General features: G+C 42.8%; 1 protein-coding gene across 1 annotated transcript in view; it reads right to left on the bottom strand.

Annotated features, from left to right (window-relative positions):
• Positions 1–18,796, bottom strand: part of PID1 (phosphotyrosine interaction domain containing 1) — an 86,820-nt gene extending 68,024 nt beyond the window's left edge. The window contains exon 1 of the mRNA XM_026855242.1: positions 18,621–18,796. The gene's annotated coding sequence lies outside the window, so the exon portion shown is untranslated. The remainder of the gene's footprint in view (positions 1–18,620) is intronic.
• Positions 18,797–21,616: the final 2,820 nt, after the last annotated feature.

Genomic DNA, 21,616 nt, shown 5'->3' with positions numbered 1-21,616 from the left:
TCAGAAGGAAACCACACTGAAGAAGCTGGTGAACCTATATAGCATAAAGGAAATAATACAACAGCTATGCAACAATTCTGCCTCATCACCACTCACTTCTATCAGAGATTTTGTTACAGCTGCTGAGATCCTCAAGACTGCCCACTGCAAAGCTTCTCTGCCTACACACTATTCGAGAACATCCAGCACAAAGCATTCCACCTGGGAACAAAATGCTGCTAGGTCTCCACTTGGTAAGTCAGAAGGTGGTCAGAGCCAAATGCTCAAAATTAACATTTTTCTTCCTGAGGGTTGATTCTGAGATAAATGACAGAGGGGTGTTTTCTTACTTTCCAAGTGTTAACATTTCTTAAAAGGAAGTCTGTAAAAATATTTGTACTGTTGGTAAGTTACTTGGGAGATCACCGCAACTAAAATATTTTTGTTTGGGGGAAAAAAAAAAAAAAAAAAAGGTATGACATTTCAGTCCAGAAGCAAAGCTTTAAACAGATAACCTCAAAAGTGGAAAGTCTGGGCAAGCTTGTAACTGAAGACACAGATTTTTGAGAGGGATCTTTAACTTCATGTTAATTAATCACTACGAGTTCACCTCTGAATCCAAATACCCTATTTTCAGTCTTAGATGGCTTTAGGAGCAGAAGGCATCCTTGTCTGATTTTTATTCAATTTTTGATCCCAGGTTCTCTGTCTGGAACAGATTTTCAGATGACGTTAGAAAAGCCTCTGAAATAACATCAGTCAAGTTTTTCATGAACAGCTATTTGCACAAGCCAGTTCTACAGTTTTACAAGACAATCAGTTATATAAACATGTCTGCTCCATTCTGAGCAGCTGATGAGCACAGGAGACCTTTGATCATTCAGCAAAGCCTATTCCCTCCTGGGTAAAATCCAGTAACCACTATAATTGAAGTGTTCCAAGTTTTGCTTTTTCCTGTCTCTAAGTGCTGGTTGGGTATCATGTGTATCTCAGTATCATCCACACCACAACAAGCACAACAGAGAAGATCAGAGGTTGAAGAGCCACAGCATCTCCCTGCAGAAATAGGAACACAAACTACCAACACTGACTTTTGTTCAAGCCAGTCAAGTGTATGCAGTAGTTATCCATAAAGGATGACCATGGGTTTTGACTGTGGCACAATGAAAAAACTGTATGACAGTTACATCTGCTTCAACACAGATTTTAAAAAATAATTAATTTGTAGAAATAAAGGTTAGAAGTCATTTGAAAACCATATTCCATGCAGCACTTCATCACTAGTATAAAGATAAAAAGGGAACTAGCTTCAGTCAGAACATGAAACAGGGCTGTGGTTATAATCTATTTTCCCTGTAGTATCTGTATAAAAGTGGTTAGTTCCAACTCCTGCCCTATGACATGAGCACTTCCACTTTCATGTTTTATCACCATTATAGTCAGAAATTAACAGACTCTAGTGGCTATCACTGATATTCCCAACCCAGCAGAGTAAAGCCGTTCCTGAAGCAGCTTTGGGACTGCCTTTTCTGCTTGCAACAGTAGACAAATCACAAACGCAGTTTATTGTGAAGCTGCCAATATTTAATAGTGTTTAATGGTGCAGTATGTATCTGAGTAGGAAAAAGGCACAAGCATCTATCTAGAGAACAAATCTGTTCATCAGATCTGGTACAGTTTCCCTCCTCACCTTCCTCCCTGAGTATGTGCTGCTGTATTGGAGAATGGGAGTAACATGCAGCTCGAGGTCTATTGACCCATTGAAATACTACCTCAGACAAGACAATTTTGGGAAAGAAACAGGAGACAATTCTGAAAATAGCGTAAGCAACAAATGCACCATTGAATAAATAACACATATAGGATGCAGGGGTATATCTCAGTGGTAACTTGGCAGAGCTACCTACAGCAACCCATGCTACCTGCCCGAGGTTGCATAAAACACTCCCAGGGTGTTGCTGCCCCACAGGAGGTTAGATTTGTAGATAGCCCCACTGCCCCCACGGCTGCTTTGTCATCATCACCGTCACAGTGGGTGGTTATCTTCCCATTTATTTAGCTGTACATGTGCATACACAGCAGAAGGAACAAGAAACACAAGGCTCATTTTTTCCTCAGCCCATTCAGTTTGGAAGAGATTATTCTCCAGTTCAGCACATGAACTACTCTGGCTTCAGCCTCTTTTCCATTTGGCACACAATCAAACTGTATTTAGAGGAAATCAAATTCTTCTATAAAAGTTCCATCTCAATAAATTGTGTCTTACCTCTCTTCCCTATACACATTCAAACGGAGAGAAGCCATTCCCATTTAACATTACTTTCCATCTGTACATGTTTTAACTTTCAAAACCACACTCAGTAAGAAAAAAAGAACAGCAAAGAAGCAAGGTTGTCTTAACGTATTATATTCACTTAATAATCATAAGCAATTTCTCAGAGAAGTCCTCCAGGCACAATTTTAATGTTAAAGCAATTCTTTCTTCATTTTAACCATCCACTGATGCAGAGCTGATAGCCCAGCTCATTAAAAAGTACAAAGCACTATTTCAAGAAATGCCATAATTTATCAGGCAGAATTTAGTCATGCTCCACACAGCAGCCTGGATGCACAACACCAACACCAACACCTCTGGCACTTCCTGAATCCAGCTCTGAAGTCCCTCAGTTTTAGTTTCAGCTGCCCATGGTGCATGAAGTCACACTGCAAAGCTTCCTGTTACAATGGTAAACACATCATCTTCTGCCCCCAGTTTTTCAAAAGGCTTAGCTACATTTAAAAATGCATTAATCTCACTTGAGCAACAACCCCTTCTTCAAGTTAAGCATTCGCACCCATTTAACCAGTTAAAAAACTCATTACAAGAAGGATGGTTGGAGAGAGGATAGATACTGTAACCATTTTTTGCAAACTTTATGATGATAGCACAAAAAGTCACACATTATTTTGATTAATGACTTGAGTCCAAAACAGCAAGGAAGCTCTCACTTTGCGATGCTGGACAGTGGTTGTTGATCAGTTGATTAGATCCCACACCTTGACCATGCAAATTATAACAGGTAAAGAAAGGAATCGTCATGTGGGTGAGGTTCAATCTAGTCCCCAAATTATTCTTTTGAGGGTCTGTGTTTCACTTCTCACAAGTACTTCCCAACACACAGGAGATACTGGTCTTTGGACTCATGTAAGACAGGAATGAACAACCTCTCCTATCCATTGGTAGGTATCCTTCCAAGAAAACAGGGATCAGAGGAAAGTGATAAACCCTTCCCAAGCCCTCACTAGGAAGGTGCATATTTGGGACTGAATCAGCCAAGTGATAAATCCATCAGGAAACTCAGGTAGTGGCTTTGCAAAACTAGGTACTACACCCAAACAAGACACTGCAAATCCAGAGTACCTTCCTGATCCACACTGACTCTGCAACCATCACACTGCTCTGCTTAAGGCTTTGTGTTGCTTTCTGGAAGAAAACCTTATTTTTAAACTAAAGCCCACTAGAAGGAGATTAACTGCCCTTAAAAAATACTTAACAACCTCTTTGCTTGTTATCAAGTACCCATACATATGCCAGATGAGCACTGTAGATGATGATAATGCATTAAATAAACACTTCTGTTTAAAATCCATGACTACTTATGACTAGTTTGACATACAAATATCTACAGCTTATTCAGTTCAAGAATCCTCTGCTCTCAAAATGTCCATTCAGCAGCCCTGCCAGATACTGTTTCACAATACTACAGGCTCACTTATTCATAAACAAATCATTAACATTCTTGACATAAATCCATAGCGTACAACAAATCCCATCTATGATAGTGTTTTACTACATTTGCTGTGCCCATCATGAATGGGAGTCCTGTTTTCACCAAAAAAACCACCCTCAACAAATAAAAGGCAAATTATTCTCTGCAAGAAAACCGCCAGGATGAAATGCCTATGCACAGATTACAAACTAATTACCAAGTTCATAGTAGTAATAAACCTGCAGTCCAGTTAGTGAAATAAGCTGACACAATTTATGCAAGAAATTTTCTTGCCAGAACTCTAATAATTAAGAAACTCTGATGGTAAAATACACCATTACAGACTTTTAAAATTGCCTCAGCTACCAGGGAAACCTTTTACACATCCCTGTTTCTCCACACATGGGTACAAGAATCATCTGAAAAGACCCTTCTAAAGCCCTTCAGCATTCACTCACTGCCAGGGGTTTATTTACAGCCCTAGATCACAGGGTTTCAGCCAAGCCCCGAAATGATCAAGGCCCATTTTACACGTACATCACAGCTCAAATTAGACTAATTAAAATGAACGGAATAGCTTAACTAATGCATCAGGACCAGGCTGCTTGTTCTCTCTGAACATACTCTGCATAGATGGCAGCACTGAGCAGTAGCTTAAATCCGTTTCCACAAAACACAGCCCACAGCTAAAACCTCTGCAGGTGCCCCCAAAAGGCCCCGGCCTGCAGGCAGCAGCCCCCGCACCGAGGGGCATGAGGGGTACGGCGGGGCGGGATTCCCCACTCGGGGCTGGTCCGCGGCAGGGGGGATGCTCCCGCAGCACCACCTGGGACAGACACCCATCCTCACACGGCATCCAAGCCACCAGCAGCGGCCAGCCACCGGCAACGCTTCCGAAACCACGGAGTTAAACCCTCTACCCTAAAGTCACTAACGCCTTACTTGCAATATTTAAAGAAATAAACGCCGTTCTGAATGGCCATATTTAAGTAATTTTTTTTAAAAGGAGTACAAGATAGTTAAACTTTCTATTGATGCTCTTGGCAGATGAGAAATACTCTCACAAGAGCTGGACTTCTCCCCAAATTGATAAACATAAAGCAGACTGCCTTCTGTGCTGACTTGCTAGCTCAGCCCAGGGAATAAAAGATGTTTTCAATTCTGGAAAACATACATGTGCATTGAAATATTGAATACTTAGCAAGGCCTCAGTTCTGCAAGAAATCAGATCCTGCCTTCCTGTGCAAGACACAGGCCTGTGAGCACTAGCGGCTGCTCACAGTAGGTAAAACTACAAATATGGCTGAAGTTCTGCAGAAGTGAGACCTTTGTTATTGGAAATACGTGCACACTTTTACAGCAATTACACTTCAGCGTTTATTAGGGACATGCCCCCTATTTTTATTATTCTGATTGGCATGGCTTTTCCATTTACAGCTTGGTACATACTGCGGTACATTCACATACGAATATATCCAGCATGAATAGCTCACAGTCTTCAGGTCTCAGCTACTGAGAGATGTTCCATAACTCAGGAGAGCAAGTTTACAGGATCTGTTTATGGCTTTCAAAAACATTTCAAACCTATTTTTGCAGCTGCTGAAGAACCACTGGGGTTGTCTAGCCTGGGTTTTGGCACCACAGAAGTTACCATCCCTAATGGTTCTTGCTTTCACCCCTGATCTCGCAAAGCTGTAACATATCTGTTAGTACTGAAACTGTCACAGTTGATATAGTGCCAGGGATGAATAAATTTAGGAATCTTCTCCATTTGCCTCCAGGTTTATCTGAGCATCTTAGAATCAGCTGGTTTAGATGTTGTCTGCGACAGTAACAGATATAAGCCAATCTTTAAAAAGCAACAACAATTTAGGGCAGAAAATCACACATAATCACACGTCTATAGAAAATGAGGCACCACAGACATCCCAGGCAGAGGGTCAGGCTAAAGTGATACATGATTTGAAAGAAGGCAAACATTTCTGCCAGGAATCGGCAAAGAAACCAGACAAGTTAAGCAGTCGTTTGAAGAACAATACAACAGCAAAATTACACTGAAACCTCAGTGTCAGGACACCCAGAAAATGGCCACACTGCAGAGCCGCCCAGGAAGCACCTGGTTAGGAAATATACACCACCCAACTTCGGAGAGGTGGCCGGGAGAGCGCCAGAGTGAAAACAACTAAAGTAATACTGGAAAAGTCAGAGGGAACAGGGTACTCACAATTTGGAATCATTTCATCCTCCTGAGTTACAGGTAGCTCAGAGGACTTGCTGAGCAGCTTTCTAAGAGGGAGTAACACCAGCAAAATACTGCCCGCAAAGTGTCAAAAACCCCTGGGTTGGTCCATGGAGTACTGCAGCTGGCAAAGCCAGAAGACAACAGCAAAAACCCTGCATTAATTAGGAGGCTGAGCAGAAATCCTAAGGACATACATGTTTGCCATCTTTGATTTCTCATTTTCTGGAAATACCAGTATTGCCAACCCCAACCTTCCTTTGCTGACTGGTGACAGCATAAACCACATCTTCTAAGCTCTGCAAAAAGCGCTGCATGTTGCCTGGTACGGCTAATAGTTGTCCACTAACCTGGTTTAGAAGTCAAAATAAACACTACACTTTTATTTCTAAAGGCAAAAGCTGGTCATCAAAACCCATCTCTCACTGGCTGTGCTCTGAAACACATCTCATGGCAAACTTCAGCTGCGCTTGCACAGCTCTGTGTGGTGCACAGCCCATACATGATGCTCCAGCAGGGCACACTGTCCTACCCGCTTCTCTCCTTCAATATACTAATGCTATATTTTGCCCAATGATTTAGTTCTTTTTTTTATTTAAAAAAAAAAAAAAAAAAAAAAAAAAAAAAAAAAAAAAAAAAAAAAAAAAAAAAAAAAAAAAGAAAACACCTAAGGCATAACCCTCATGCCCTGATCCAGCAGCAAAGTTCTCAGTATTTTAACAGTGATTTCACACAGGAGCAAAGCCAAGCCTGAGTCCTCAGATTATCCTTTGTAAAATCCCAGCATCAGCATTAGCAAAAGAAAAGATCAAACTGGTTGGCTCAGACAGACTTATTTCTGTACCTATATTTATTAACACTAGGTACATAAAACAGAAAAACTGAGGAAGTGCTAGAAAAACACATAGTGATGTAACCACAATGGCAGACTACAAGTATGTACTGATCCTTTCCTTCGGCCAGGAAATATTTTCAAGCTGTTTCTTTTATGGCTAGTCACCGGGTAGGAAATGCTTTTTTAGACAGAAAAATATTTTCTTTTCCAGAAGACTCCATAAAATCCATGCACAGAGCACAGTGTACATTTGGATGAGAATTAATCACTTGTTTAGTGAGGTAGTTCAATACACAGGTAATCCCCACACATTGTCTAAACAACGTATTTCCTCTAGTAAGTGAAAAATCATCAACAGAAACAAAACATCTTGATTTAAGAAAAAAAAAAAAAAAAAAGAAGAAGAGGCAGAGCACTGGCAACACATCTGCAGGCTGTAATATGCTGAAGAGTGACATTAGAGAACACAGGAGGATGTCCTTTGTGCACCTTCCAGTTTTTTCTAAGTGAAAGTATTCCAGAAGAATATGTTACCAAATATAATGGAATTGAGATATTCTAATATACAAAATGTCCTCTAAATCCAGAGTTGTTAATCCTTAAGAGCTGTGGGCTGTAGTTCATCATCTAGAAGTGAAGGATGGTTGTAACAGTTGATTCCATTTCTCCCCAGTGACTAAATCATGGACTAGCTAAATAATTTATTAATGTCAGAGGGTGACATTTTTCAATTAAGATAATGAGATTCTGGAGGCTCTGGCCATCTGAACCCTATTTGTGCATTCTCTTGCCAATTAAAACAAAAAAAAGCCAAACACCAAAAAACACAAAAGAAAGCAGTCTCACAAAATTTTTACTTAAACTGGGTAATATGTACTAATAATTTAGCATTAATCCTACCACATATCTGTAGTTGCATACCAAGAATAAATATTTATACTAGTAACCACATGGTGTTAGGGGTTAACACAGGGTTAGCAAGACATTTAATCGAAACATGTACATTAGAAACTGAAATCATCTTGCTTCCCATTATAATTCTTCAGCTCATCAGGTAAGGACTCAGCCTTTGTCCATCCAGTATCTCAGCAGACAAACACACAGCATCTGAGGTCTGGCTGCTCTAGCAGGATAGGAAAACACAGCACATCCAAGAGAGAAAAACAAGGAAATGTTCACTCACATGGCAGGGAAGTGGGCAGCCTCCCTGCCACCAAAAGTGCCCTGCTGATCCTCTGCCAGGTCCAAAGAAGAACACATATCTCCGGCACCAAATACTGTCCAGGAATGGAGATATATTCCAGATCTTTGCAAATACAGCCCCTGTAAGTGAGCATCCTGCCCATTAGACCCTTCACTTCCAGTGGAGTATCTATAAGGTATGTGCTGGTATCAACAACCATTTTTTTTTAAGCCATACCACATCCACTGTCTAAAATAATTCTTTATATTGGCTTGGGGGCTAAAAAAAAAAAGCAAAATACAAAGAACAACCACACAGTGAAAGTTAAGATAAACTACATAGTGTAAAATTTAAAAATCCCACAAAAGTTCAGTAAAATCAAGTCTGAGAAATGATACTGCATTGGACTAGCTGGTTCTGATATTACTAAGTGCTGGCCAGACTCCACGCACTTTCTCTTTGCTTTGTTTTACTCACAATTAGTTTGCAAGCAATGATGATTAGCTAGAAAAAACACATTCCCTTTTGACCCCCAGGTCTACAAAGCAGAACAGCATTAAGTATTTCCTAGAGCAAACCTTGGATTCATACGCAGGGTGCAGTAAACCACTGCATGGGATAACCAGCCTCAGCAGTCAATCACTGTGCAGCCTTTACAGTACAAACTCTTGCTATGGAGCCCGTTAGCCCCTGGTCAGACCAAGGCACATTAGCAAATGAAGGCACCGAGTGACACAGCAGTCTCAGGCAGGCACCTGCCTCCAAACTCTATTCCACAGCCTTGATGAAGGCTGGACCTGTACAAACCACCACATATGTGAGAATTTTACAAAAGCACAAGATTACAGTCCAAATCTCTACAATAGCGTGTGCTGCCAGCCCAACTCCCTGCTCTGCTGGAGATCTGGACTTTAGCATCTCTGTACCCTCTTCATGTCCATACACAGGAAAGATTAGAAGGGTCAGAGTGTGACAACAATGTCAAGTATTGTGAACCATCCGGGGCAAAGCAAGCGGTATTACTCTGGAGCAGACAGCATCACATCCTCTGTTCACCAGGGTAAGGTCACTGCACAGCGCAGAGGATCCAGTGCACAGTGTCACCTTGACATTGCTGGCGCTACAATCACCTCCTTCCAAGTGAAAAAACTGATTACATTAAGGTGGTGATATGCTTGGAAGTCACTCCTCCAACAGACAGACAAGTTGTGCTGTGTCAGTTTGTTCCCATTGCAAAATATTCACAAGTCCCCCAGAATGGACCCTGCTCCCTCCTCAGCCAGCCCAGCCCACTGGCATTGCGAAGGGAGACTTTACCTGCTCCTTCAGCTAGAGTCCTAATAAAAGGGCTTTAATAAAACTCTATCTTAAATAAAATTGTACTGCTGCCTGTTGACACCTACTAACCGAGATGCCACAAAGACTGTAATTTCTCTGGAAACTGTATTACACAGCCATAACCACTCTGTGTTGATGGCTCTGCAGCACAATTGCAATGATTAACAATGACTAACTTTGTTATCTGACTCTTTAAACTCACAGCATCACTTTACTACCAATATGGGAAGTCACCTATGGCACTGGTATGACACTGTAAGGACTAAGTCATTTTAAAGCAAATGTTTCAGTCTGACTTTATTCAGATTTATACCGAGTTGTAAAGGTCAGTAAAGAGACCAGATTTAAAAACCTCTCAGAAAGCTGTTGAAAAATTAAAAAAAAAAATAATTTTAAATCACCAGATAGATTCTGGGGTAACGAAGACTATGACTGCACTTTCCTGTTGTCCTGTGCATGGATTTGAGAATAACAAAGTGTTGGGAACAATCCTTTTTTCCCGGGATGAGGCAGACTGCTCTCTAACGACAGCTGCTGGATAAGAAACCCTTGTTTGTTCCTGAGAAATGCTGAAAAAAATTAAAAAGTAGAATGGGCATTTAAAACCCTTTGAAGAAACAAGTGTATGAAGTTTTCACAATAAAATATGAAAATAAGAAAAGGCCTCAGAAACTGACTGGATTCACAAATAAGAAACACAGTTTTCAGCTGAAAACTGAAAATGTCTGCCGAAGCTGGGCAGCAGGCTGCAGGCTGTGCCAAGAGGCTGCGGGCACCACAGGGCACCGGGGCCGACAGCCTGGGATGCTCCGAGCCTACTGCTGGGGCAGCCGCCACGGCCCTGCACCGACCCTCCACGAAGCACTCACGCTCCCTTTTCTCCTTGCAGAGGGGAGGAACTGAGGAACTGTGAGGCTTATTAACGCTTCCATAAATATTTTGTAAAGCTGTTTTCCCCCCACCCCAAAGCAAGCAAGCGGTGAGCTCACAGCATGACACAGACGTTCCTCTGTCGGATACGTAGCAGACCCTTATCCAAACAGCATTAGGGCCCGGTCCAAAATGACTTCAATAACACACACTTTCCAAAAGAGAGTCATACGTAAACATTCAGTTCAGCTCTCTGAGACATTAAATCTTGTCACATACATCCACTCTTTAAAAAAGGAAGAAAATAAATCACATCTAAGATTTGGACTCTTAAATACACATGAAGGTTCTTCTCAATCAGAGTAAAAGAACTACAGAGGAACTCCACTGGCATTAGTCATAGCACTTAGATTTATATCAACATTCTCATGATCTGAATTTGGACCAAAAAAAATACCCACATATAGACAGGGGCATAGTTTATCCCAAGTGAAAAAAAATGACATCTTTTTATGACATTAATGGCTTCTGAAATTCTCTAGCTTGATACAACATTAGTGATTTAAATGCCAAACCATATTTACTTTGTTTATCTTGGAAAGCTCCACATCCACATACGAACACCCTGAGACAATAACAAAGGAACGAAAGGTCAAGCTGTTACTTCCAGAACTGGTGCAAGTAAACTTCAGAACAAACAAGGTATGGGCATTTCCCTGGTCAATGCTGCCCACTGCATGGGGCTATTTTTCTAATATGTAAGCAGCATGAGTAACTTCTGATGTTGAGAAATAAAAATCCTAACCTGAAATTAGAATATAAATGCCCTCTGAAGATAATTTAAATCAACCAGAAGTGAGCCGTTTCAGTGAAAGGTTTCTGCAGATGGGGCTCCTGGACTGTGCGTGCCCCCAGGCCACTCAGACCTCTCTGGTCCCCAGCTGACAACTCACTCCTCCTGCCCCCAGAAGGTCCACATCTCTACAAAATATTTTATGTTAATCCAAAGCCTCCTTAGATTTTGTCTTTCCAACAAATCCCCAGAAACCTTCACCTATACAGACCTTGCTGCCCCACACACCTGGACCCTGCTCTGACCTGCTAGAGCCCAGTCCCAGGCTCAGAAAACTAGTGGGAGCCCTAAACTGCAGCTCTGGGATGTCTCTTTCCAGGTGAAGATCTTACCATGAGTTATTTCAGCTGTCACTTGCAGCTTACAATCTCTTCAAATGTGAATCTCCCTAGAGGAGATGAGCTCTACCACTTCTGCAACCTGAAACTTGTCAGCATTTTAAACATGAGAAGAATATAGGAGAGGGGCTTAAGGAAAGGAACAACTAAGCAGTGACTAGAACTTCAGTGAGTGCTTTATCACCGTCCTGAAGTGCCAGGGCTTTTCATCACCCTTGACTATGAAAGGCAGTAACCTCATTTATTTAGAGACTGGTCCCAGGCTGCGATGCACAGAAAGGCCACCCTTCACCTCTACAGACCCTAAAGCAAGCCTGGTATTTCTGATGAGCATATTTCTTACACCAGGCAACCCCAGTCCCCACTGGACACCACAAGAAAATAATCTGAACTCTGTCACTGTTGAGGAAAACAAAATCCCAAGTCTGCAGTGGGATAACTCCTTGTATGTGTCCTATTACAGAGCCAGAAGCTGTAGGATTGCAAAGGGGAGGTACAGAGATTCACATGCAACCTTAAAGCTACAAGAAAGAGAAAGGACTAAATCAACGCTGATCAGCAGACAAAGGCAACAACAGGACCTACCTCAGTTCCTGTAGCCTTTCAAACTGTGCAACTCTTCCTTCTATAGCAACTCTTTATTTTAGAGGTACAAGATTAAAAGGTTCCCCCTTTGAAAATGTTACACATCCTAGCACCAAGCTTCAGGCTCTTTAACAAAAAAAAAGATCCTCTAAACACCAGTTCAAAACAAAACAGTCACTCACAAATGCTTCCAAACATTCCTTACAAACCACTGAAAAGTTATATTGCCATCTCAAATGGCAAGATAAAATTTAATGTATTTAAATCAAAGGCATGGAGATAAGACTGCATTCTTAAATCTGACTGATTTAACACATACTTATCAAAGTGAACTGTACAATCTTGTGGAGAGTAACATCCCTTCTCCAGACCTTGGCACTGATGCTCCACCAAATAGCATGTGATCAGCTTCCCCCAAATTCACAATTCCCAGGGGCAGTCCAGGCTGACCTCTGTGCCTTGTCCTCTGCTGGAGGATCACTGGGCTCCAGGTGTCTTGGGAATCACTGCTGGGTTCACTCTTCATTGCCTGCCGGAAGAATTAACCTAACAGCACTGCACATCCCTCCGGCAGTTCATTTTACCAGGAGACACCAAAGCTGTCTCTACTATCAGGATCTTCTCAAACACACAGTACCAAGCTCAATAGGTCACTTCAGCCAAACTATTGAGAGGAGCAGCATAAAATTTTCAAAATATCCTTCTTTCTGATTCTAATCCAAACAACAGAGCACAGCTGTGAAAACTGAAGCCTGTGTAGATCTGCACTGTACAGGCTTCTTCTTAAAAGCCCTGGAACAAGATTCAAGCTTCTATATTTTCTGACTGAAATTTACAGTCAGGCACAGAAAATTGCCATGGACTAGGGAAAAGAAGAAAGAAAAAAACCCAAACCACAAAGCAAAAAACCCACCCCACATTAAAACTGATTTAATATCATTGAGCAATGCTGGGACTGGCAGCACAGAAAACAATATGGACACTATGGGATAAGCAAGACAGCCACAGAAACACTTCACTTCATCCTCTGCACATACATACAAATGCTTCGAGGTTTGGGTTCACCTCTGCCTTAAAATAGCTATGTATGAGAAATCTGTTAAATTGCCCGTTTCTGTACCTGAAGTAATACTTCCTCAGTCCCCTCACAAACAATCCCATGAAAATATCACTCAGCCCAAAAGACAATTTGAAATCCCCAGCTGCATAGCAACACACAGCCAAAATCCTCTCTCCAATGTTTGTATTGACTTACTCCTGTTAATCTGATGCACTTAAACTGACAATTTTCTGGAAGATGAAAGAAATCCACTGCTACCTTCCACATACACACAAGTGCAGCAAGCCAGGGCAGAGGTACCTGCTTCGCCCCAACACCCAGGCACCTCAGGGAGCTGCAGCTTAGTGTTCGCCTAAGTTCCAAAAAGTACATTTCTGGTCAAAAACTGGGGGGGAAAAAAAAAAAGTCCAAATGGAAAAGCTAAAAATGGGAAAAAGATTCTGTTAAATAAATAGTCTCAAATCAGGGAAAAAAAATAAAACCTTGTTTTTGAAGTCTGACATTTTTTTTTCTAACAATTTTGCTGCTTCTCTTTACACTCTCCAGCTCCAAACTGGAGCCAGAAGAACCAGTACACCATGACACAATGCTTCTTGTGGTATTCCTCTCTCCAGCAGAAAGAAATACTAGAAAACTGAGGACAGAAGTTCTTAATGTAACACTAGAAATCAACTTCTTCATCTTAATTTGGACTGGGAAATTTTGATGAATTAGAACAAAATTTGTTTTGTTTAACCAGAATGACTGCAGGGCGGTGTAATTTTCCTCCCCAAGAAACTATACCATTTTCAGGTCAGTATCACAATCATCGGCTCAGAAAGCACTGATTAATCCTGACAGCAGGAAGGCTCATCCCCAGCTACAGGAAAGCTGCAGAGCAGCTGAGACTCGCTCTGGAGAGCCTCCCCCTTCAGCCATTCTGAGAGGAAATGCTGCATCCAACCGTCTCTTCTGTCTCTAACGCCCAGGCTCAGGGAGGGAATGGAGAGCTAGAAACTTGAAGGCTCGGAGGATGTATGTGATGTTGACTCCATCACCATGGAGGTCCCATGCCCTTGGTCCTCTGCAGATCCCAAACTCCTCTGTCCTGGCTTCCAGCCAGCAGACCATCTCAGGAAGAAGCTCCATAGCATGGAGAAATGTTTGTTTTAAATTAGACTATACAAACTTTGTGGATCTCCCATAACAGCCTCATGGGCAGGATTGCTGCACTGCTCTACAATCCAGGCAGGCTCAAGGTTGGTACTGACCCCAGTGGAGCTTGGATCAGATCCCACTGCAAGATCTTCAGGGCAGCTACTCCACTGGTGGGACCAGACTCTGAACATCATTTCTCTCCAGTCACTGAATGAACGGGAAAGTTTTCAGAAGAGCTCAGTCCACCAGGTAAAATGCTCTCTGGCAAAGCCTGGCCCTAAATGGAGACTCCGAATACTTGGCAACTTGCTCCAGGGTCATTCTGAAAGCTTCACACAAAACATACGGAATAACCATCTCTCAAACCAGGAGGGAGCCTGGCACGGGAAGAAAGGTGGCCACAGATCTGAGCTTCAGGACACTTAATTAACTTTCTATCTGCTCTCAGTGTTCTTGGCAATTCCCATCAAATGTATCTGGAGAAAATGTTTTCACATGAGGAGACGTTTGAAAATTTGCTGGCATGACACGGACGGAACGCCACAAAGGGGTATGGCGCAAGAGCAATGACTACACTGGTGCTACGGCACAGAGATGCCAAACCGAACAGCACTGCACTCATAGCATAGCTTGGTCAGTAAAACTCATTATTAGTAACTCAGGTCAGAAATTTAGCTGATAACACTGCCTGGAAGCACAACCAGTCATTAAGCTGAGAGAGGGGAATGAAACAGCCAAAAAAAGGCCCCTGAGCTGCTCCTTTTCCTTAAGATTCTATACATCAAAGATTCATATTTGATGTATATTTGTGTATGTATATTTGATTCACTCCATATTTTCAGTATTTCATCAGGAAAAACAAATCATGAAAAGCCACAGTAAGTCTTCTCAGGACACATTTACAATCATCAACATTTAAAATCTTTGATCGAAGAGTTCTGATGCACTTAATCAGAAACAGCACAGAAGACTAACACTAGTGTCACCTGTAACTTTCCCAGCTATTATCTGAAGTGCAAATAAGTTCAAATATTATACACTGAAAGCACTGTGACCAAAAAAAAAAAAAAAAAAAAAAAAAAAAAAAAAAAAAAAAAAAAAAGGCAAGTACTAAACATTACTTAAAGGGACTTTTTAGCTACACATCTACATGTGGCCCGACTATCATCTGGGCCAGACTATCATCTTCCTTACACAGAGAGCCAGATCACAAATGAAGTCACCACCGTACTGCTCTATGTGCGAGGATGCTAGCACAAAGCCTCGGCAGCACAGCACACCTCCCGCCGCCCAGCTGAAGGTCTCTGCTGAGAACTCAATCACACTCGGACAGAAATGGTAACGCTTGCGACACACCACTGCCGACTGCCACAGTGACAAAGGGAAAATAAGAAACTGGCAGTTAAAATTCTGAACTACTTAGACTGAATGCTTTAGTTTCTCTTCCTTCAAGGAAATCGCTGCCTTTTTTTTTTTATTTTATTTTTCTTAGTCAAACAGGCTGTCAGCTTCATAAACAGAAACCAGTAGTACACTATAAACTAACCCTTAAGATCATTTCCCGGGGGGCTTTCCACAAGGCAGTCACTGATTTTGATTTTCTTTTGGTCATAGAATGCTTCCCAAAATTAGCATTTTTCCAGAGCCATTCATTTTCTACAAAGAATAAATAATGTAGAAAAAAGGAACTGCCCAAGCTAAGTGGTGCCAGATGAGCTTGCTGGAATCACAGAGCTTTGTTTTAAAGATCCCTGACTGCTGTAAAGTCATAGCAGCAAACTAGTGCAAAAACTTTGATGCCTTGAAAGATATCCTGAAGCTATACAGTGCCAAAATACCGGGCTGTAAGAGTTCCCGGACATTTGCATCCACATGACTCAATCTTAAGTTTCAAATACTTTCCACTTTTTCCTTCTGACATAATATTTAATGAAACCAGAGTTCAGTAGTAGTATCAGTCCTGCTATACATGTCTCACAGTGGTTTCTGCCTAGACAGCTTTGTGTGTGCTCTCCACTTACAACCTCTTTGTGTTTGGTTTAAAAAGGAGGTTTTCTAAAAACTGGAAAACTATTGTTTCAACTGTCTGTACACTACATTTTTAAACACACATATGCATCTGAACACTGGACATAAAATAGATGAGAAGTTGATTTTGAAAGCACCAGTAGCACCTAAAACCACATTTTGTCTGAACACATGCAAACATTCGTCATAAAACCACCACACCCATGATACACCCATGATCTGCCCAGTCTGACTCTTCTTTAGTGAAGAGCTGAAACGTTCCTGACGTGAGAAAGGCATTTGATGTGCATGCTAGGTAGCAGTGGATGCAGGTAATACATATGTGTTCAGCAACAGAGTCTATCATCCCAAAATCTAAAAGTATCAGTAGATTGAAGATGCAGTTACAGGGTACAGTTACAAATCCCAACAAAACAAGCAATGCGTTTATGAAACCCTGGAGACCAACGCTTGCAACCAGGCCAGAAGGTGAGCAGCAACACTCCCAGTATTGCTGCTTTCACTTTTTTCACTGCCATCAATAGCTACACTGTTTTACTGCTGTATCTTAATGATGTGGAGGTAAATTACACCAGCAACCTAAAGACTATGGTAAAGCAACCCTACACAAACTTATTTCCCACAGACTTCAGAGAAGCTGCACAAGTTACATGATGGCAAAATTAAGCCTCTGGGTTCAGAGAATCAAACTTGCCCCAGTAAAGAAAGACTTGAAGCTTCCTGCCCTCCATCACCCACTTCGCTTTGTCTCATCCCACCCACCCACAGCTCTCCCTCACAGTGCTTCACAGCACATTAGAAGAGATTCAGAACTCTGCTATTAAAGAAATAAATTCTAGCAATATGAGAATACACTGCAGTCACCTGCTATTAAATTCTTGCCCAGAAATGGCCCAAAACTGTGGGGTTTGGTAAGAATATTGAATTTCCAGATAAGCAGACAGAGAATCACTGAAGTCCTACTATGAACACTTAGCCATTTGCACATCCTTATGAAACCACTTCACCAAATGATGTCCAGGCCCAAAGCAGGGAGGCAGCAGTTGGCAAGTGGGTCCTCTCTAGCTGCTCTCCAGTGGTTTGGGTCAGGTGTAGATGACAGCAGACGCCAAGCGACCACCTGGCCAAAGGCAACTGCATGCCCAGGAAAAGCATCTGAAACAGCAGTGTTTTCCCACCCAGACCCAGAGGCAAGGGCAGGATGTGGGACAGGAGCTAGCTCCACAACACGGCACACCTGTCTGCTCCCCACTACCCAACCCCGACTTGTGCAAGCCCACCAACTTTGCCATCTGCAGAAGAAACACAAGAGCTGCTCCAAAAGGAGGGCTCGTGGGCAAAGCTCAGCTCAGGCACACCTGGCACTGCAGCATGAGGCTGGGCAGCACCAGCAACTGCTGCGTCTCCCACAACAGGGGAAAATGTATTTGGATGCAGTGATCCCTATCCCACACATGTTAAGAGAAGCAGGAAAACTTATAAACAGAGCTTATAAGCAGCATGACCTCGGAAACTATGCACCCACTGGGATTTATTATCTAGAAACAATGTCTGGCATCAAGCTTCCAGGAAAATTTACGTTTCAAAGCAAATAGCAGTCATCTCTCAGAGAGGCACACGAAACTGCATGAAGACCTTGCTTGTTTTCAAAAACCACTTCAGAGTCCTCATGGGAGCATCGCTGAGGCCGGCAGCTCCAAAATCCCAGCTGTACTGCCGAGGGCTCCCAATCCTTGTGTCCCAAACCAGGCACAGAGGGTACATTTGGAAATAATTTTAAAGAAAGATTTCAGAATATTTTCAGCATCGTTTCAACCAGTGCCGCTGCCACAAATGTCAAGCCAAAAATCAGAGCACACTGCTTATAACCATCGATAAGGTCTGCTGCAAACACAGCAATGAAAACCATACCCAGAAGGCATAGCAAGCCCTGGGCTGGAGCCCCAGCATTCCCAGCACGGAAAACAACCCTTAAATACCTGAAGAACACACTAGTCACAGCTCCAGCAGAGGATACAGAGAGGTACACACATGTTCAGTCCATTCACCTGCATTTTACTGAACACAAACCAGGAATGCCACAACCAACATGAGAGGGGGAGAAGTCTTCAAAGAAGACACAGTCTCAGATCATCTCTTTTTACATTAAGTGTAAATAATGCTAATACTTGTATTACCTGCAAAATCAGTTTTCTTGAGTACCACACCAGAGACTCAGTGATCCCTACGGTACATTCCTGCAACATCCCAAATGTGCAGTTTCCCATGTAACTGACTGTCCCACTAACTCTGGAAAAAATACATGTAGCTGTACACTTTGCTACAGGTGAAAGAATCCAAACAGTGAAAGGAAAGGAACAGCAGAAGTAAAAGCAGGCTTCACCATATTATATTTTCAAAGAAATTTGAGAAACCTAGATATTTACATTTTTCTAGGTGATTCTTCTAATCCATTTAATTCAATTCAACATCTCTTCCAGAAACAGAGAGGATTCTTCATTAAGCAGCAGGATAACAGGAAAAGCTTCCATCAGAGAAAAGTGGAGTGGAGATCAGAGTAACAACAACAAGAAAAAAAAAAAAAAAAAGCCAACCACAAAAACCAAGTGATCACAGATTATTCCAGCAAGGCCAGAAACCAAAGCCCCAGGAAGGGGGGCACATTTCAATAGCAGATGAAGCTTTCAACAGTGAGTGGCCACAATAGCAGTGGGGACAAGTCCAGCTCATGCCCCAGCCCACTGCATTTTTGTAACCCAGCTGCTGATGACACTTCATTCCTATTGCGTATGCGTGAGCTCTGCTGCTGACCTCACTACTGGAACCGTACCCGTCTAGTCAAGGCCAAAAATTTCAGCACAAACTGTGAAACTTGACAGGACTGAGCACATTTGGAACAAGTAGATTTTACACAAACAGCCACAGACCAGGAACGTGCAGCCTTGTCATACACTGTGTGGGACAGGGAAAGGAGACCCGTGAGCAATAGATGACTACTGAACACTTTGTCAGAACATGACAGGGCCCTTCACACCATGATGCTCGCTGCCATTTAAGTTAAACATACGCAGCTTGCCTTAGCAATGACGGCAGGACTGACCCATACCAACAGGCATCCACTTCCAAAGCTGGTTCATACTTTCCCTTACTGAATCAGGCCAAAAGAAATATTCTGAAAGATGAAAATATTTTCTCTGCCGTTTTACTTAGTACAGAGCTACATCATGGACTAACAACAGACCTGCACTCTGCCATGGCTGAATATTAACCTAAAACACATCTGGGTCAAAATTACACCACATACAGCTCACACATAAAAACATCAAGAAAGCTGTGCCAACTCCACGTTTTCTGCACCCATACATCATCTCGAAGGAAAACCTGTAGAAGATAGGACTGGACCTGCCATTAAACATCCCCAAATAACCTACAGTAGTGACTTGGCATAACCCATAATCCCAGAACACGTGAATAGAGACCATAAGACATCTTCTACTGTACTCAGTGACCAAATATCCCCCTGCTACAACCAAAATCCCATGCCCAGTGCAGGGAGAAAGAAGGGAATCTTCAGCCATTTATTGCCTTGCACAAGCTCTCCTTGGGAGGGCTGGGCAAGGGCTGCCAGCAGCTCTCTGGCCAGGCTGCTGATGCACAACATGCAGTTCTTGGAGACAGAAGGGGAGATCAGGCTACTTGCAATGACCAGGTCTCAAAGGTTTTTTGGAGATATAAAAATTCAAGGGTGTTAGAGATATCAGGTAAGTCTACTGCCCATGCAATTCTGGATCATGTGTATATGGATTCAGCTTTCAATTACAGGATCACATGCTACTTACTCCCAGCACCCTTCCACTCATTGCATTCATTTTGTCCAGCATTCACTATGTTGTTATTTAACCTCTTGTATGAACACTGAGTTAATATGGGCTTCCTGTGACTTTTCCAAGGTCTTACCCCTTCTCCACAGCTCATGTACTTCCCAGCAACTCCTGTTAGCAAGAAATTCATTTACAGGCACTCAACACTGAGAGGCTCAGGATGTCTGTCTGGAGCCTCCAGCTAGAGGCAACCAACAGTAGCTTACACAAAGTCAACAGCCATTGCTGAGAACTCTGGTGCTCATGGCTCCCGTCCAGCAACAGGAAGGAGCATGGGCTCCCCTCGATACAGGCCTGTGCTGTGCTCCAACAGGTAAGCAAAAGGCCCAGCGAGCATCCCCCTTCCAGGCAGCCCTGGTTCCCCACAACACACGGCCTTTCCTACCCACTCCCAAAGGCAAGACCCCCACAGCGCACAGGGATACATGAGGCACCTAAATAAGGTTACATTCACAACCTTATCCTGCAAAACATATGCACCTGGTTCTCCTTAGCCTGGCATACTCTTGCAGTATCAGGTATTTGTGATATTAGTATCTTGTTATTTTAACAGCTCCTAATTCCACAAACCGGGCACCTAGCCAGTCAGCACAATACTACTAACCTCAGCTTTCCCCTCTCCTCTTTCCCGTCCCTCACCTTCTCTGCCCCTGACTGTTGGGTGCAGCCTCATCACAGGTCCCTCCCTGCAGCAGCATAACCCCCCAGGGAACACTCCTGACTCCACGACTCGCCCCAAATCATTGATTGCTTAACACAGGTGATATTGATGCTTGTGTTTAGCACAGAGAGGTTTCTAGTCAACAGGAGGAAACAAACAAATAACAGCATGCTCACACAGTTTCTACCCTGCAATCTATCAACTATGGATGTGGTACATCATCCCTACCTACTAAAAATCAAGTTTCTCACTGTAGAGAAAAGTATGTCTTTTTAAGAACAGGAATTATTCCTGTTACTGGCTGGCGCAGATTAAAGCTCATGGATCTGCTCAACTTGGCTGTACTATCAACTCAAATCAAACTGCTGAATTTTCTGCTTGATGATATCAAAGCAAATATTCAATTTGAATTGCAAAAGCAATAATAACCTTTCCTTGTCATCTGCTAAAACCATTGATTCTTATTTAAAATGTCCAGTTCTCTCTCACTAGACACTTGCTCTGGAAAACTATATGAAGACGACACAGTGGAACTACAAAGTGAGTTTTATTTCATCTTGCTCTCTGCCTGTCTCAGATTTCACCCGGAATATGAAATATGTATAAAAGCATACATTAAAAGCGACAGAGCCGGAGCTAGCAGAGCCCGACCCGCGGCAAGGGGGTGCGGGCCGCCCGGCGGGGCGCGGACAGGCGGCGCAGGGGGATCCAAGTCCCCATGAGCCATCCGGACCCGTACATCTGCGGGTGGCAAACGGCTCCCGCGGAATTCAGTGTCCCCCGCGCTATCGCGGCGGGGGGACCCCTCCCACACGGCGGGTGCAGGCGGCGGCCGGGCCGCCGGGGCTTCCCCTCACCTGAGGGGTGCGCGGGGGGAAGC

This window comes from Athene cunicularia (assembly GCF_003259725.1).
Source record: "Athene cunicularia isolate RWA chromosome 9 unlocalized genomic scaffold, athCun1 chr9_part1, whole genome shotgun sequence".
Taxonomy (NCBI): Eukaryota; Metazoa; Chordata; class Aves; order Strigiformes; family Strigidae; genus Athene; species Athene cunicularia.
This window is presented reverse-complemented; position numbering and strand designations above follow the sequence as displayed.